This window comes from Coloeus monedula (genome assembly GCF_965178545.1).
Source record: "Coloeus monedula genome assembly, contig: HAP1_SCAFFOLD_289, whole genome shotgun sequence".
Classification (NCBI taxonomy): domain Eukaryota; kingdom Metazoa; phylum Chordata; class Aves; order Passeriformes; family Corvidae; genus Coloeus; species Coloeus monedula.
The window spans coordinates 108,072-127,787 of NW_028120649.1; the positions used below are offsets into that span (position 1 = coordinate 108,072).

Here is a 19,716-nt window from a genome sequence, read left to right on the forward strand (position 1 = left end):
CCGGGCTGCAGCGAGCGCTCCCCTCAAGGAGCAGGGGCAGCTTTGCTCGCGGCGGCAGCGATTCAACAGAGCAGGCCCGGAACAATTCCTGCTTAGCCGGGCTTTGAGCACATTCCTGAGCCAGCACCAGCAGCAGCGAGTGAGGCAGCGGCACATGAAGGAGGCTGCGGCTCTGGCCAGGCTGGGGAGGGGTTCCTCTGTAAAAGAAGAACAGGGAGAGACAAACCAGAAAGGGCAGGAAAAAAAGAAAAAGCCAAGACAAACTAAACTTTTTTTAAAAAATAATCTGGATCCAGAGGGACTTCTGGCTGGAGAACTTCCTGGGGAGCAATCCTGCCCCTCTGGGAGGCAATGCCAGGGCAACTCCAGCTGAAACCTGCACACAAACACCACAAAGATTTCAGATATTTGCAGGAAGCATCCACTTAGCAACTGCTGCTTAATAATTTATTCCCTTTCCCATTAAATGGTACATTCAGTCCACAAGACTTCAACACCTTTCTGGTAGTTTTATTTACAGTCTGCAGCGTGTTCTGTAAAACACAGGAGTGCACACAGACACGCACAAACATTTAAAGAAGTACAGTTTATTCCAAAGGAAGTCTACGCACTACTTTTTCCATAAAAATTATTAAAAATACTTTAGTTACTGTATTCTACCTAAACCAAGATACTTGAGAATTCTTCCACAAGTGATGCCCCCTCCCCACAAAGGGCACTCCGACAAGAAGAAATTCAGGAGACTGCATCACCAAATAAAATCCTAATGGCAACTGCTTCAATGCACCAGAAGAACAACGAATTCCCACTCTGCATCCAGCAATCCCTGCTCTGCAGCCTGTCTGCATCTGCTTTTGTAGGGCTTGTGGGGCTTTTGCATTCACTTCCTTCTCCAGGGCAGTTCCCACAAACAAAGAATGACTGAATTTCTGCAGACTGTCACTCGGCAATCCTGCATTTCACACATGCAAAGGGAAACACTTTCCTTTGAGCCCTTTATTTCAAGGAGTCTCTTTTTTACTGAGCATCCAGTGAGAACAGTGCCCAGTTGTGGCTGTTATTATTTCTCTGCTTTTGCTGCGTGGCAATATTATGCTGGAGCTCTGCAGAACACCCACTGCAGCCCTTGTCTCACTGGGGCACACCGAATTGACAAAAAAAAGGCACAAAGATGAAACTCCTAAAGCAGCAGCAGCCCCAAGTCACTGAGCTGCTGCTTCCCACCACCAACACTCTGTGTCTCAGCAAACACTTCCAACGCACGAGCCAAGGCCACAGGGGAGTGAAAAGCCCAGAGCCTGCGGGCAGGACAAGCACTCCATTGATCAGTAACAAACCAACACAGCTCAGCTGGATGGTGCACTTAAGACTGGACCTGGAAGCATCAGGAAAAGCCATTGGAACACAAGCTCAGCAGCACAGAATCCATTTGGCACCAGCTGATGAGATGGGAGGCTCTGTGTGGGACACGTTGTGCATTCAGCTTCAACACTGCCACAGCTCCACAGCAGCGCTGAAAAACTTCTGCTTTTAACAGTTGGAGAGGATTTTCTCAATGGAAGTGAAGCTGTCATTAACAGAGGAACAGCACACAATGCACAACATAACCTGCAATAAAAAGCTTCTGCTTTCCAGCATGTAAGCATCCAGGTTACTGGACTTCAGCTCATGGAAACGAATCTGATGATAGATTTTTTTTTTAATTTTTCTTGGAACTAAAAAAGTAAAATCTTCCATAAAAGGATAAAGCACAAAAATACTCTCTCAGTACATCTCAGGAAGCCATTTAATACCTTCCATGTCCTAGGAACAACTAGGCAAAACACTTGGAAAGTGTGAGCAGTAGAAATGTTGACCATTGAATGTTTGGCAGCCGTGTGCTCCAGCCCCTGGGAGGGGCTTGTCCCCCACTCCACACCAGTCCTGCAGCTCCCCAGCTATTTCTTCTTCTTCTTCTTTGGGGGCTCATCCTCAGAGCTGCTGCTGCTGCTGCTGCTGGAGGAGCTCGGATCCGAGTCGAAGTCGGAGGAGGAGGAAGAGCTGCTGGAGGAGGAGGAGGGGGAGGAGGAGGAGTGTTGGGTGGAGTCGCGGGAGACAAGCACTCAAGGCATCATGTTCAGCAAGTCTCGATTTATTTTTCAAAACTACACTTATAGTACCTTTAATTAGCTCATACATATTGCAAAAGTCGAGCTCCTCATTGGTGGGAGCTATTCCGTGGGATCTGTAAACACGGTGGTCTTATCTTCCTCTTCCATATGGTTTCTGTCTTCTTACTTATCTGAATGCACATTCTGTTATCTATGCAACCTCTTGCTCAAGGACTCAGTGTCTGCATCTTTACTAAGCCTGCTGTGTTATCATGACCTTTGCTTTTTAGCCATTCTTCAGAAAGACTCTCAACAGAGGAGGAGCTGTCCTCACTGTCACTGTCCTCGGAGGAGGTAGAGGAGTCCTGGCTGTCAGAGGAGTCGCTGGCTGAGCTGTCACTGCTGCTGCTGCTGCTGCTGCTGGAACTGGTCACACTTTTGGACCTGGGAGAGAACAAAGAGCTGAGCACAGCCCTGCCAGAGCCCATGGCACCGTGTTCTCTGCTCTGCTGTAATTATCCAAAGATCAATTTGTTGCCTTGAAAATTTCCAGGCCTCACCACCTAAGATGAATTCCTGTGCCCTCCCTCCCTTTCCCACTCCTGGATGAGTGGATTTTGGCCATTTGAGCAACGGCAGAGTGGCCCCAGGGCATGACATAGGCCAGCAGGACTGCAGAGAGGGGCAGAGAGGGAAAGCTGGCCAGGATCTCGTTCCCAGCCCTGAGCAGGGGCTTTACTGGCCTGACTGTCCTGTACTACCTGAGCTCTGGGGACAGTGAACCAGGCTCAGTCCCTGCCTCACCACTGCAGCAGGAATTCTGTCAGTTGTGACCAAACTTGTCCAGCGAACACATCCTACAAGCTCCTTCCTGGGCAGTTATTAATAAGGAAAACCAAGAGACTGTAAACAACCTTAAAGCAGGATACCAAGCTCCAGCCTTTTCTTTGAGAAGCAAATATGGCTAATTTGTGCCTGCTCAGAATCAGAAGGAGCAGCTGATCTCCTGGCAAGAGCCCAGGGTGGAGCACGCAGCAGAGCTGGGACACTGTGGTGGGGTCCTGCCACGTTCCTCACCATGGGGCTGCCGAGTCCCTGGGAAGTGCCCGTTCATTGGGTCACCCTGCTGCCAGCAGTTGTTTCGCACTTCCCACTCCACATTAATGTTTCATCTCCGGCATTTCAAATGCTTTGCATTTCGGTAGGAGCGGGGAGCCTGTCTCCCATGGCAACAGTGCCAGGAGTCCAGGACAGGAGAAGGAGCTGAATGGGAGCACAAACTGGAGAGGTTTCTCACCACAGCTCAGCTGATTGCTGTTACTGAAACCCAGTTCTTGCAGTAAATCAATCCCAAGTGTTTGCTCCTCCATTCTGCCACAGCTCACCTCAAATACCACTGGATTTGGAGCCTTTCAGTGGCCAGGGCAGCTCCGGGTGCCCCAGGCAAGACCTTGGTGGAGACTTTCCCTTGTCAGCAGTTTGCCAGGGGACCCTCAGAACACCTATCCTGTTGTTTTCATCCATGGAACTAGTGGGATTCTCAACCCTGCAAGAGGCAGAAGCACCAGCAATCCTGGTCCTTCCTCACTAGGACTTTCAAAATAAGCCAAGGTGTTCTGTGTCTGTTCAAATTAGCTTTAAAGGCACTGATTTAACAGAGAGGGTATTCTCCCCCGCCTGAAATTCACTGGGAATTAGAAATGGACACAAAATAAAAATGAATGATTCCTACTCCTCCATCCCTTACTCTTCTCATCAGTCCACAACACTCGCCCCATGTGACAGAAAAGAGAAGGCACACTCAGGTTAGGGTTAAACTGTGTTTACGTTCTCTTTTCAGGCCAAACTAAGGAAGCACATCCAAAACCCCCGTGCTTCAGAGTTGGTGCATTTCCTCTTCAGGCCGCTGGAACTGGTAAATCTTATTCCCAGGTCTCACTGGGAACTCCTTTTATTTCTAGTTCACACTTACAAGTAGATAGATTGTGCAACAGGGTTGGAAAACTGCTCATACCTGGCCACAGCTTTCTCAGGAACTTCCAGAAGTGATGCCGGTTGTTCCTGGCCTCTGATCCGGTTTGAAGCTTGAAGTAAATACAGGAATCCCAGCAAATATGAATCCTTCCACCGGGTCAATAAGGCATTACTGTGAACAAAAGGGGCAGCCAGCTGGAATCCCCACTGGGAATCTGTCTGGTCTCACCTTCAGGCAAATACGGTTCAGTATTTGCACTGAAAATGCTTGGAAGCAGAAATCCCAACTTGGAAAAGGAGCCACAAAGGAATAGCAAGATACTTTCCATTTTTTGAAGTGTCAGCTTCTGACACTTCACTCGTCTGTAACAACAGCTCATTTGTAGATCAGCTCTTCCTTTGACTCCAATCCAAAAAAATCTCATGTTCCCTTGAACTGTCCAGTCTCCTTCAAAGACTTAGGTTGATGTTTCTTGCAGTGACTGTGCTGATCCAAGGATCAGCTTTGTCTTCGCTTCCTGCTCATCTGTGTGTCCCTGGTTTGACATTTTGACCGTTTCCTGCAAGTTCTCTTCTCTTTGTGTGGTTTGTGTGTGACCCAGATCATCAACAGCTGCGGTGGCCCCGAGCTGGCCCCGTCTGTCCTCAGCCCACTGCTTTCTAAAGACACCACCGATTTCCTGAGAGGACACCTGACACCCAAAGAGATAAACCTCTGGGATTCCCTGGGGGAGACATGGACCAGATCCAGGTAAGGACAGAGCTGCCATCTCCCCAGGCTCCCCACGCAGACGGGATGCTTGGATTCCCTGATGCTCCTGCTTCTTCTTTCAGGGGATGCCCTGAAAGACACATTCTTCGTGAATGTCACCTCATATTCCCACTTTCTGTCCTAGAGCCGAGTGGCCCCGAGACACGAACATCCCCACCTACATCCCCAAATTCCACAACGGCTGGGAACCACCCACAGAAATCTTCCGTGGAGCTCCCTGGGAAATAGACATTGGACACTTGCAAGAGGAAGGTTAGTCCTGTGTCCCTGTCTCTTCACTCTCCCTCCCCCTTTTCCGGAGAAATGGAGCTGCAGGGGTAGTGGTGGCATGCAACAAGTAGTTGGCTCAAAACTCAGTTGGATCCGGTTGCCCCAGTTAAATACAGAAAGCAAATGAGGCTGGAAAAGGGCAGCAATAATGAGCCTCTCCCAATCCAAGGCAACAGCACCCTACAGCGTAACTGAGCTCCAGGGACACAGGCTTCCCTGGAGAACACCTTGACCAAAATCTGCCAGACCATGACTCATCTACCACTATCCCTCTCCTTTTCTCCGATCAGCTTTCCCCTTTCCTGGTAACACTGACTCCATGTCTGCCTTTCCAGCTCTCCTCAGCCAATGGATATCCTTACTGGAACTCCTCACTCAAGCGTGGTCAGACGGCTGAGCAGACACAGGTCGGGGATGCCTTCAAACAGAACATCACTCCACATGGAAATAGGTAATGGATCCGCACGCCCGGAGCTTTGGCTCCCGCCTCGGAACCTCATGAACGCACACGGACACGTACAGTGACACTGGGACGTTTGGGCATCCTGGAGACAACTCCCTGCCACTGTTAATAACCACCAAGGGAAGACAAAGATCAGCTGAGGGGTTATTCCCATAAGCACTGTCTGCTGTTTAACCCCCAGCAGCTCTGCAAGGAAAGGAATCGCAGGTGTTTTCCACCACAGGAGGCAAAAATATTGACTGACTTCATCAGTCCATCCATAGGTCTTGTTTCCCAACATCAGCCCAGCAAAGTGACCTTAAGGATCAGGTGCCAAAGATGCTGCACTGCGCTTTGGCTCTCCATGTGTGTAGAGATGCTGGAATCATGGAATCACAGAAGGGATTGGGTGGGAAGGGACCTTAAAGATTATCCCGTTCCAACCCCCTGCCATGGCCAGAGACACCTTTCACTATCCCAGGTTGCTTCAAGCTCTGTCCAGCCTGGCCTTGGACACTGCCAGGGATCCAGGGGCAGCCACAGCTTCTCTGGGCAACCTGTGCCAGGGCCTCAGCACCTTCACAGGGAAGGATTTCTTCCCAATATCCCATCTAAACCCACCCTCTGGCAGCGGGAAGCCATTCCTCCTTGTCCTTTCACTCCAGGCTCTTCAAGTCCCTCTCCAGCTCTCTTGGGGCGCCTTTAGGCACTGGAAAAGGCTCTAAGGGCTCTCCAGAGCCTCCTCTTCTCCAGGCTGAACATTCCCAGCCCTCCCAGCCCATCTGTGTAATGCTCTAGCTCTTGGAGCACTTCCTGGCCCTTCCTGTCTGATATTGCGCTGGTTTATTAAAGGAAATTCTGACTCTTTCTGCTATCTCTGTGTATTTATCTCCAAAGGACTGTGAGTACAGAAGAGTCATCCCCTATGTTCCTCAGCTCTTCTTTGGGGAACTCACCTATAAATGGAACTGCAGAAATGGGGAGGGAGGAAAAGGAAACAGGATGTGAATCGAGCACCTGCATAGTGACCACAGATGTCCACTGCTAGACAGACACTGATGTCAGGCAGATCATGCCCTCCAAATAGTGCTCAGAAAGAGAACAAGTTTGGGATTTCTGAAACTGCTCTGAATTGGATTTGCTTAAACAGATGTCATTAGTAAAAGCAATCAAAGAAAGAGTTTTGATCCCTCTTCCAAGCTGATGCCACTTATCATGTATCTTCCCTGCATTCTTCTAGGGAAGCTGTTTTTGATGTTGTCCTGTCCTTCTTTTTATAAGGGAGCAAAAATACTTTATTAAGTATTACTCTTTCAGTTTTGTTTCCTCTCCTCTTCTGAGATACAGTAAAGTGAACATTCAGCAGAATAGTTTTGTATTTTTTGAACACAATTCTTCTTTTATCCAACTGAGGCCCTTCTGTGATCATGAAAAAACAGAAACTGTTGTGAACTACAGTTTACACTCATAAGAGGTTGACATGGGTCAGTTCTCCAAGGTTATTCTTAGTTCAACTGCTGTGTAAACTGTTGATGTCACTGACTGGAGGCTGCTCTTCAGGACATTATAGATATGATAATTATATGACAGAAAATGCAACATATAGTTGAATCTGACCTTCAAGTTCACTAGCTTAAAAAAGGAAAAAAATGTCTGTAAGAAATTTGCTGCTTTTCCCATTACTAAGATGTAATAAATGCCTTCAAGTTTATACTCAGTCGACAGCATATACACATGGACAGCAGTGCCCATCCATCCAAATGTACCCCAAGCTAGGGTACATTTTAAGTCTCAATGATCACTGCCTCCAGAAAGCATTTTTGAGACAAAACAGGCAAAGTCTTTTGCATATCTAGACAATCATCCAATACTAGGATCTTCACTCTCACATAAACACTTCATGTTTTTCCACAGAGGAATCTGAGATAGATTTTTCTGAGAAATAACAAACCACCAAAAATTAATAAATGACAAACAAGGGAAAAGCACCACTTCCTCACTCAGCACATTTTCCTTGATTTTCATTAAGCATTCAGATTTACAGATGCTGATATTGCCACAAGAGCAGTTTTTTTCTGGTTTAACTTCCTCTTCCAGTAGAGCAAGCACAGCTGCAAAATGCAAGCTCACTTCTAGGCTCTCTTACACATCACCAGTTTACCACATTCCAACCAGTCACAGCTGTGCAACACCCCGTCAGGGTACTGGGATTACTGCAGTGCCACAGACAGTTTAAGTGAGGCTCATGGAGCTGTACAATTTTAACTATGTTTTATATGTATAATTAAATGATGCATGACATGGAAATAAGCCAGCTGTACTGAAACTGAACAAACTAACTGCTCTGATGCAACAGTTAAGCATCTCATCAGTTCTAAAATGAAACAGGTTTAAAGCAAAAACAATATAGAGAACAGAATGCTTGACACTGTTAAATAGCATGGTCAAAGGATAATTTTTGAACATTAAGGAAATGCATTCACCCAGTCAAATTTTCAAAAGAATTCCTGGCACCAAAATGTTCTCTGTTTGCTTTTTCACCATGTTTTAAGAATGGATCACTCTGGGGGAAGAAAATCCTGTGCGCAAAACACTGCGTGAAACTAAACAATCCTTAAACATGGCTAATTTCCATGTGGAGCTGATGATTTAGCACTGTCATCCTTCAGCAGAGGAGAAAGAACTACCTGTCTTTAGTTTATTTAGGTAAGATGAAAAAAGTGAGGAGCGTGAATTTGATCTTGCTTCAATTTACTTCAGTGGAAAAACTCTTGCCATGACTTCAGTGAGAATGAGACTGCATCTTAATTCATTCTATATGGAGAAAAACAAATCAGCTGAGAATAATGCTTTTGTTTATTAGATGTAAATTACTACCATAGTCGTTTTTAACAGTGCTAAGTAAATCCTGCTTTAAAAGCCAAACGTTGCCTTCAGTCCTGCTTATTCCTCTGTACTGTGTCACAATGCAGGATTCCTGGTCCTCTGACCAAGTCACCGCTGTCACAGTAAGCATGGCTTGCTCTGGGGAATGGCCACATTCCCAGTAAGCATGGCTTGCTCTGGGGAATGGCCACATTCCCACACGGGAATGATAGATGTTTGTGGATGTCACTGGTGACAATGTCCAAATCTGGGCTAGGGCATGCCCCCCAGCCAAGAAACTAGGGTGCACACTTTTGTAATATAAATGCATTCACTGAGAACACAGACTACACTTACTAAAATGTCCATGAAAAGCAGCCAAGTAAATCAAATCAATAGGGTTAAATTTGCAATTAGGATTCTCTCTTTCGGCAGAAAATTTTAGGATAGCCACAAATTGAGAAAAATTTGCTTTTTTTTCTTCTTTTTCTCAGAAGGCAATCAACCTTCTGGTCTGGCTATTCTTTACTTCTCCCTATGAAGTAAAATCTAAAAAGACACACACACGATATTTATGGAAGGACCTCCCAATGAATTAGGAAAAATTATTACTCAGAAGATCAAACAGAAACAAGACTGTCTACACTGTATGAATTAAACATACATGAATTAGGACACTGAGCCTTCCATTCTTTAGTAACAGAACTGATGCTGTCCTGAAAATGACATTAATGAATTACACTGGTATATGAAAACCTTCTGCATCTGCTCTAGAGGTTGGAATGAGGATGTTAAATGAGGCAGCAGACAACAAGGACGTGCTGCTTAGGGAAGCTGAATATCACTTCTGTGCTTGTGGAGTTCTGCAGTTTGGATGAAGGTCACAGGTTATCTCCAGCTACATGAAAATGAGTGATAAATACACACTGTTGGTCTTAGACTGAAAGCAGTACTAGGCAAAGAGAGTCAAAATATGGAATATTACTCAAAATCATCCCCTGGTTTTCTAAAGATCATAATCTTCTATTAGAAGACAGTTTGTTACCTTCTCCTAATATTAAAGCTGTAATAGTAAAAGCACCTCAATCTTGTAGAAGTATCTAAGATACACAGAATAAGTAAGGTATATGGAGTGAGAGCACCCTAAAAACATCACAAGAGGAGTGACAATTTCTGGGATAGTAATGACATGAACGAGTATCTAAACGTTAAGTCTGAGTGAATAAGAGAATTTTTCAACTAATGGATCAGGGAAAATGTGAAAGGATGAGATATGTGATTAAAGATCATAGTGTATTCGGTTAACACAGGTGGAAAATATATGACTTTGATTCTGTACTACAACATATTTTAATTGATTTGTGTGTAGTTTTAGTTTTATACATGCACAATTTTTTAGAACACATCTTTAGACTGGGACAAACAATAAAGGAAATCCATTGTATGACTTTACATTGATCCCAACATCACTCACTGGAATATCTTAACATTTCCTGCACAGATTCCCATTCGTTAAGATGACAACCTTGAGAAGAAGGAAACCTATAACTGCCATTCAGAGAAGGTCTAAAATTTCAATTGCTGTTTGAACACAAAGGAGCTTTGACATGCTGTGGTTTATTGAAGCACTCCTGCAGTTATAGACACATCTTTAACCACCCTACCCTCTCCCTCTTCCTCCATCCAGCACTGATTGATGCAACTGGGAGATTCAGTAACTGCAGAGCAAAGTCCCGCTTACTTCCAGCTCTCCTGCCCCAGCAAATGCTCAGCTCTTCTGGGAAGATGGAGCTATGCCATAAGCACATTGCACCTGAAAGGAGATGAAACCTTCCCTTCAAAGACACATGTGACCAGGTTTTTGGAACTGCCTGATGTGGCCAGTTCTCATCTGTTTTCCATAAAGAAGGAAAAGAGCCCTGTATTCTCCTCTTCATGATAGTTCAAGTATGAATTCCAAAGAACAGAGATGCCAGGACTTGTCAGTGACATGACTAACAATTTTATGAGAACTGGCAAAACAGTTCATTTCTCCTACATCTTATTCTCAGAAACCTTGGAATTGTTTTGTCTGAAAGATTTGGGGGGAGGAAGGTGGGCTTAATTCTCACAACTATATTAAATATTCAGTACATCTGATATTCTGTTGTCAACATGCAAAATATAGTTTAATTATGATAAGCTATACTGGAATCATTTACAATACATAAATGTGAAAAAACAGCATTAAATTATTTCTTGTTCCATGTGGAAAAATATACACCTTCCAACCCCCCAAGAAAGTAAGACAAGGCACAATAAATTCTGGTAATTCTCTTTCTTCTGACTTTTCAGTTCCATCACAGCTCTCAAAACTAAGATTTACGTGCTGTTTTGCATCTGTATCTGTTGTTGATTTTCCCCCCCTACAGGGATATAGGTGAATAAGTTTGGACAGGAAACGGTATCCCTCAAGCCAAACTGAAAGGTTTATAAAGTTGCTAAGAAAAGTTTGGGTCAGGGCCTAAATATCAATCATCTGCTCACTGTCTTTTTAAACGAGCTCAGGCATTTTCCCAACTGTTCCCAGCAGGTCTCTGCCACTATTTTAAACTAAGATTTCAGCCATTTTTTTTCCCCTGTGTTGACCTCACTAATTTTTCTTTCTCCCCCTCTTTACCTGCCAAAGGCATCCATCAGGATTTTGCCAAAGGCTATCTGCTTTTGAAGTTGAGAGGGATTCACTAATCGTGAGTGTCAAATCCACAGTAAATGCCATGGCCATATGGTATATGCTGCTTTTGGGAATTAGCTCAAAAGGCCTAGCTGTGAGAAGGCTGGCTGTATGTCAGGAGGGTTTTACTGCTAACTTTCATAACTCATGTCAGCTCTTTCAGTTTCTGTATGCATTGGCTTCAGGGAGTGCAACTGTTCCCTGAATTTATAAAAATGTTGTCAAGATCCCTTGATCTTGCTTCCTCTGTCTCTCTCGCACAAACACATCCAAACACATTTATATACACAGTGGAATAGCATGCACAGTGGCATGCAAATCTAGCAAAAGAGAAGCTTGTAAATAAATAGCATGTCATTCTGCTTACTCAATACATTTCTCTGGGTGTTAAACTCATGATAAACATATCATAAGCCCCGATGAAGGCTCTACAGCCTGTCCCATCACACCATCCTGAGTGTAACTCTGCAATGCATAGGAAGACATAAGTTTGAAAAACAGAGCAGAAATAGCTCCCCTAAGGGCAAGGGGCTGACATAGCTGAAACATAACTAACTGGAGAGCATTTGTTTTCACTAAAGAAGGAAGTGTCAGTGACACATCTCTGTGCCTGTGGAGGTGTACTGTACATGCAAAGCAAAAAGAAATCCACCTTCTTTAAAAAATTGGCCATTAATACATAAATATGTCTGTGTTGAAATCCCTCAGACGGTACCATTCTTAACAAGAACTACACACAAGACTAAGAAATTCTGCAGAGAATCACGCTTTTGTGATCCAAAGAGGCAAGGAGAAAGAAAACCACATATGAAGAGTTTAACATACCCACTTAGTGATAGAAAAAGAATTATTACAAAAATAAATGTCAGTCCCCTTGAAACACTTGAGTCAGCGCTCTCAACTTTCTCTGATGCTGTAGGAAGGTGTGAATGTCCTCCATGTGTCACATCATCCGCACCAGCCACACAGGAATGTCTCCAATGCACCTCAGAGCCTTTCAAGGACCACTCCCCTCTAATTTATGTATAGTCTGTTAACATCCTCTTGGAGCAAACAGAAATAATACTTTTAAAAGACATTTATACTTCAGAAACATGTGCCCCGACACAACAAAAAACCCAGATTTTAATACTGCCCCGAGGCAGAATTCATCCATCTTTAAGGCTTCTATTATGTATTTCCTGGTTAGTAATACAAACAGAACTGCTGGCAGTATCACATCGAAACCAAAGTGGCAGAATCAGAAAAACTACTGAAAAGTTTACCTTTATAGGAAAGCTTCAGTCTTGGGATATTTTGTTTTGACGTTCCAGTGACTGGAAGGAACAGCATCGCTAAAGACAGCAGGCTGCAGGCATGTGGCACTTGCAAAGCTCTCATTCTGCTCTCCTCTTCTGTATCTTCTTTTGTACTATGGTGAAATATCTCCCCACTTTTCAAACAATCCAAGTTTTATCTGGAAGAAAAAAAGAAAACATCTGTAGATCTGCTTTACTGCATAAGCAACAATTCTGTAAGCAAGCCAGACCTATTTCTAAAGAGCACCTCAGTTAATTTCTTTGCTACGAAAGTATTTTTCCTCTAGTACAAGTAAATATGTTTTGTTTCTTTAATACTAAATTTACACATTTTGACATTGGAAAAATATGTAAACTTTTCAGACACCAATGTCTAGCCTAGCTAACGTTTAAGCACAAATTAAATTAATGCAGTATCCATAAAAAGAACATTTGACATTCAAAAGTGACCATGCAACTTGATAGTTAATACCAGTCCATTGGATATCTTACATGTTTTATAACTCTTTTTGTCTCAGTACAACAGCTATTGTGTGTTTATGCTATGACTAGAATGAACTGTAATGTCTCAGATGCCATGGGGGTACAAGCTGAGTTAACAGTGAGTACTTACCCATCAAAAACTAAACTAAGAAAACTGGAAAGAGCAAGCAGTTGTGTTTAGTTTTAATAGAGAAAAAAGTCAAAGCGGATGATGGATTTAAAAGTGCTTTCAGTATGATATTTCCAGCAGAACAACTGCCTCAACTCATCCACCAAAATGTCCCATAAACTTTAATGAGTGTTTCAGGCTGGGGTCAATAGGCTGATATGGGATTTTGTTAGCACAGTGTGCAACTAAGCCAGCTTTGCAACACTTTTCACTTAGTAAGAATCATTCATATTCCATAAATCTTGAAGTGTTTTACAACTGAAAGCAATTATCACTGCCCTTATTTTCCCTATGCAAAAACGGAACCATAAAGCTGCAGTGAACCTATTTCCTCAAGGTCACACAGCAAGCACAGTAGTTGAAAAGAAAACAGCAACAGCAGTCCTGCTGTCCTTTGTACCCAGCTATCAAGGATCCCTTTTGCCCAATAACTCGACTTTTGCACATGAAATTATTTGAAATGGCATCTTGAGTTCTGAAGGCAAAACTTCATGGTTAATAAATCACAGAGATCAGAGTATGAAAATATTTGTGAGACCAGATCCTTCCCCCTGCAAGTGCCTGATGCTAGAGGTCAAGGGAGATGGCTGGTGAAATGACAAATGTCAGTGTTTGAGTAATGCTGTAAAACCAAGGAGTAAGGAAATGTTATGGTTAGTCAAGAGATTAATGGCTCATGATGTGCCATGAAAATTCTTTTCTGAAAGGTACTGGAGCTGCCTGATTAAAAGAGCAATCCTAGTGCCCACATCAGCCAGCACTTGCACAGACACCAAAGGAGAGGTTCCTTGCAAGTCCATGAGAGATGCAGCACAGCTTGTGGCCCCTGAGCCTTTCCACTGGTCTGTTATTTGAACTCCTGCAGCACTGGGTCTTGCAATTCTGTGAGCTACAGCAGCACCCAGAACCAATTCGGCACCTCCTGATACAGGCAGTTCATCCTTCCTGGCATGAAAGGATGGAAACAGAATCCCTTCCGTTCTCTCTGACACAGGAAATCTTTCTCAGATGAAACTTGGGCTTTCTGAGCCTCCAGACTTTCGCTCAATAGCAAAAGACAAGGAAGTGTGCAAGAAGAGCATGATGGTGAAAAAGAGGGAAACAATTCGTAAAATCCCCAAAGCATAATTCCTATTGCAGAACACTAAGCTTCTTCCTTCTCAGTCCCCTCTTCAATACTCATATTCAGTGTCTGAATGCACTACTCTTGGCCAAGTGTGAGTACATGTTCACGAAATGACATGGAGAGAAAACAGACAAACATTAAATGCCTTTTTCATCTTTCTCTTCCCTTTATTACAGTATCAGATCCTAAGAGAACACCCTTACTTCTTCTGTGCCAACACATCTATCTGAGGGTGGACCACGAAGGACTAAAGTGGATTAGACTATCCCAGGGTTAAATCGCCTTGAAGAAATTTATTTAGAGGTGAAAAAGGGGAAAAGAAGGAGAGGGGACGAGGGGGAAGAATATATGAAGATGAGACACCAGCCCTGTTCATCTTCAGCAGGATGATAGTGACAAACCATACTTCAAAAAGAAGCAATTAAGAGGGAGCCAGTCTCACTGCAAGTATGTTGAGAAGTCACGGCCCGAAGGTCTGGGCCTCAGCCAACAGGGAACTCACCAAAGGATATGGGGCTCATTTTCTTGAGGCAAATTACTGTGAAGAATCAGGACTAAATTTGACTAAAAAAACAGTTGCATCAATGCACTGTCATTTGCTGAATTGATTGAGAATCAGCACCAAACTCCGCCCTTCGGCCATAGCTCACAACCTCACTTTTTCATGTAGGCTTTTTTTGCTAATGGGAACCTTCCTTTTTTCTTGGTTGGGTTTTTTTTCCCCTTTCCCCTTTTATTTGAATAATGTCTGTGAAAAACCATTTGCTTTCACGAGGCGGTTAGTTTACACTGGAGGCAGCAGCTCTGTGAGCTCGAGCCAACCCTGTCCTGTCTTTAGATTCATTGCAATCTGGCCACATTGTCACATATATTTTTAGTTTATGATGATCCTCTAATACAATTCCAGCTTCCACACAGAGTCCTTCCAACAGTCTAGCTCAGGTTAATGAACTTCAGGCCACTTCTCTTCTGCAGGAATTTCGAGGCCCAGGGGGTGGCTGTGCCCAAGAGATTTGCCAAAATCCGCTACGATTTCACCGCGCGAAACGCCAATGAGCTCTCGGTGCTGAAGGATGAAATCCTGGAGGTACGTGACCGTTCCTGGAAAAGGTGTGTCCCCCAGGGGCAGGAGAGAGCTCGGGATAGCAACAAGCACCAACTCCATTTTCCCTGGTGGTATCTCAGCAGTGACACAAAGCTTTGCTCAAACCCAAAGCTGGAGCAGGCTGCCTGTGCTGTGTTGTGTCATTTCCTCAGCTCAAAGACATCGGTCCCATTTTAACCACAGTGAGGAGGGAGGACAACAACTCGCTCTAGAGCCCTGCTCATCCCCCGCTGGGTCGGTTCCTTATCACCACTTCCTCCTCCACGAGGATTTGTTTTCTCTGAAAAGCACCTTTCTCATAACCTTTCTCTTACTGCAGCACTGTTGGCAGCTGGACAAGGTGGGACGTGACTTGGGCTGACACTGATCTGTGACCTGAGGAAAAGGTTTCTCTGCAAAATGTGGCTTTTTATTTATTTAATTATTTATTTTAATGCAAAAAGACATCAGAAACTCAGTCATTAGGAAAAAAAGGTCTGGAGAAACAGGGACATTATGTAGGAACTATGAGTTCTTCAGCACGCAGAGGTGCTCTCCTGTTCATCCTTACGATAAATTCTGATGCTTTCCAGGAAAAGTTTCAGTCCTGGATTGCATCTGAGAGCAACAGATCTGATTAGAGCTCCTGGCCTCAGTGATGTCCTTCTGGCAACTTCACCTTTCGGATGGTTCGGCCCCGCTATATCCTGGTTGTTTATGCCTGAAATCCCATTTTCCCACAGCAGATTTATTTTTGTCCCTCTCTCAGGTGTTGGAAGATAATAAGCAGTGGTGGAAGTTGCTCAACCGGAGTGGGCAGGCCGGTTATGTTCCATACAATATCCTGGATGTGGTGAAACTGGAAGAGCTCAAACAGGTCTGTAGTCAGGTAATACCTGACTGGTATCAGCTGCAGGGCACAATCTGCCTCTGGGAATAATGTTGTCATTAGACCTCCCTGATTTCTTAGGATACTATGCACCAATCAGGACAGACCTTCAGAAGTAGACAAAGCCAGGAGATTCCTGAGTCTCCTATGATAAAACTCACATTTTGCTACGATCGTCTTCCCAAATAAGGCCTATCCTTCCTATTTGTGCACCAGCCTCCTGCTTTCCATATTTTTCCACATCAAGATTTTTCTTGGGGGTTAAATTAAAGATGGACACTTCCCTCAGCCAGTTCAGTTCAGCACCAGGAACACGTTACTGGAGTGGAGGCAGATGGAAACACCATCTAAGTGAGAATTAACTGAATACTGCAACTTGCACTGCAGAAATGTGGAGCTGGAGTGTTCTAAACACCCTAGGGAAGCATGGAATTGCTTCCCCATTTTGGTATTGCAGCGTTTGGGCAAAGCCTAAGGCGGCCCAGCAGGCTTCTGGATAAATCCCTGCTAGTTTAATCAAAACGTCAAAAAACTTTCCAGTCCGCTCCAGGCCCTTGGCAGTGGTCCCGCTTCACATCCCAGCTACGGAGCAGTGAGGCTCTGCCTTCCAATGAGATCGAACACGTTTGGCACAACTAGGAATTCCCTTGCGCAAACTTCAGACTTTGCTTTGGGTTCTTCATTCCCAGAAATTAACTTCTTCCATGCAGCTCCACCTGAGGTCTCCCCAGCCCCACATCAGCACAAGGAGAACACGGCAGTTTGTCCCTCCGTGGGTGTGAGGCAGAAAGCTTAAGAAAATTAAAAACGACCAAAAAAAATTCTTACTTTTCTTTCCCTTTCTAACCAGTCTAACCAGAGGTACAAAGGAGACCTGAGCCCCAGGGGCTATGGCCCATCCAGCCCAACCCACAAGCTGCCTGCCAGCTACGCCGGGGATAAGTGGGGCAGTGAGATGTTGTCGCGCCACTCTGCACAGGACGCCAAAGAACGCACGTGTGTGTCCCACTCTGGGCTCCCCTGGGTTTGGGCGCTCGGGGGACCAGACCTGCCCAAGGGGCTCCCCTGCACCTTTTACTGATCACAGCAATGGAGCAGCACTGTGTCTGGAGGCCATTCCAGGCAGGACAAGAGCCAAGAGAGCAGCCCTGGGGCTTGTGACACCGCCGGGGCTCTCGGGCGGCCCGGGCCGAGCAGGGCAATAAGTGATCACCCCATGCCTCCTTCCTCCAGTTCTAACTTCCTCCTCCTCCTCCCAAGGAGAGAGTTTCCTTTCTCTTCCAAAATGTTTAAGTGTGTCTAAGGAACAGCTCAGGTCAATCCCTTTCTCTCACTTCCTTTTGCTCATCTCCCGGCACACACACAGTGCCCGCCTGGCCGCTTCCTTCATGTGGTTCCACAGAATTCCCGGCCAAACAGGAGATCCGCATCACTCCCTCACCCTGCACATGCTGTGGGGCTCACAGAGCAGGAGAGAGATCAGGGGCCCTGCTCACCTCACCCCTTATCCCACCCTGTCCACTCCTGGAAGCAGGAGCCCTTCTGGGACGACAGGAAGCCCCACAATACAAGGACACAAATCTGTTCGTATCACTGAGTTATTCTCCACAGTCTTCAGGAGTTTCATGGGGAAAGCGATACTGGATGAAGAGTCACTGGAGTTTTCACAGAAGCACAGGATGCCCTGGGCTGGAAGGGACCTTCAAGCTCATCCCATCATGAGTGTGTTGCTCATTCCCAGTTTGTGCTTCCTGCCGCTTCTGTTCTGTTGCGGAGCAAAACCTGGAGCTCTGCGATCAGCAAATTAGTGACTAGAAGCAGCAGAGAGGACTGAAAAGGTCTCAATTCCAAACCTCCAATTGTAGATTCTCACAGAACTGTGCTTCCACATCAGGCAACAGCCAAGGGGTGATGGGAGCAAAATAAATGGCAACACAGGGGCACAGGAAAATGGGAATCACTTTTCTGGGCTGAATTTAAATAAGAATGTTGAGCCACATCCCCATTTGCCTTACAGTTTCCCCACAAACATTTAATGGCATTTTTGACTGAAGACTTGCTTTCATTCCCTACTTGTTTCTACAGAACTTATTCACCAAACGGATGAGCTGAACGACGAGCTGCTAAAGAAGATCACAAACAATAAAATTCAGCCTCCCCACAGGAATTTCAAAGTGGAAAAGCCTCAGCAAGTTTTCGTGCCCCTCACCTTTGAATCCAGCACTGAAGAAGTCAAAGCCTGGCTGGAGGCCAAGTCATTCAGCAAAGAGTAAGATTTGCCCTATTGCCACGTGCAATGCTCGTCCTTCCCTGGAGAAGGAGCGGGGGAGGCCACCGGCACCATCTCACCTGGGACAAGCCACTTGGATTTACTTACAGAGCCTGTGTTGCAAATTAGATTTCAACCCTGTTCAATCCAGGCTCTATAACCAGAATGTTCAGAGCCCAAAGTCACTCCCTTTCTCTGGTATAAATATTTTCTTGGAGATAAACAGTTAACTAACTAAATCCAAGGCCTGAAATGCTACTGGAATTGCAGCTGCCACCTTGGAACAGCCCCAGGGCCCCGTGATATGGTCCCACTGCAGCTCCTGGCCTCCCATCTCCAACTCCTCACCTCTGGCACGAGGCCACGTGCAGCACAATCGTCACCTCCCTACTTTGTGTCTCCCCAGGACCGTGGAACACCTGGGCATCCTCACTGGAGCTCAGCTCTTCTCCCTCAACAGAGAGGAGCTGAAGAAGGTGTGCGGTGATGAGGGAAATAGAGTCTACAGCAAGATCACAGTGGAGAAAAACCAGCTGGAGGTAAGCATTTTTCTGGATAATTCCTGCTGGAATGGGGGCTGTACCAGCAGCGTCAGATAGCTCATTAAACAGGCATTTTAAAAAATACAATTGTGGGGAAAAAAAATGCAACCAAACCTACACCAGCAATAAAACACACGTAAAAATTCCGAAGTGTCTTTTGAGCAAATCTGTAAGATCCCCCTGTTTCCACTAATTAATCTGCTTTTTACTGATATCACTTATCTCTGTGAAACTAGCTCTACTTTTACAGCATTAATTAAATACTGTCACTTAACTGCAGCTTGAAGTTCAAATCCAAACTGCCTGTTTTGTTTCCATTCCAGAAAAGCAGAGGGGAGTCGGAGCTCCAAGAAATCACGAAGCGCCGCCAGGAAAGGATTGATTCTGCAAATTAAAGTCTCTCTGCTTTATTTCAGCTCTTAGCCCTAAGTAGTGCAGAAAAAAAGGGAATGAAAGCAATGATTCCTGGCCCAGGCCAGATGCAGCAGAGCTCCCCTTGGGGTCCAGCTGCCATCAGAGTGACAATTCCTTGAACACTGTTGGGAAGGGTTGACAATAAGACCATGTCCCACTGGGAAAGGTGTTTTAATTTTGCATGAAGTATTTTTTTTATAACTATATATTTTATACTGAAATTTTCCGTGCATGCGATCAGAGCAGGATTCACACGGGGCTGGATGTACAAGGGCTGGCTTCAAGCAAAAAAAGACCCCCAAAGCTTTTCTCCGAG

At 45.0% G+C, this 19,716-nt stretch overlaps 1 pseudogene across 1 annotated transcript; it reads left to right on the plus strand.

Moving 5' to 3' along the window:
• Positions 1 to 3,930: 3,930 nt before the first annotated feature.
• LOC309585766 (epidermal growth factor receptor kinase substrate 8-like protein 2) lies at positions 3,931 to 19,381 on the plus strand (annotated as a pseudogene). Its single transcript has 10 exons — positions 3,931 to 4,005; positions 4,667 to 4,815; positions 4,961 to 5,087; positions 5,442 to 5,557; positions 15,178 to 15,289; positions 16,056 to 16,175; positions 17,026 to 17,173; positions 18,261 to 18,444; positions 18,851 to 18,983; positions 19,310 to 19,381. The product of its transcript is annotated as an epidermal growth factor receptor kinase substrate 8-like protein 2 (transcript).
• Positions 19,382 to 19,716: the final 335 nt, after the last annotated feature.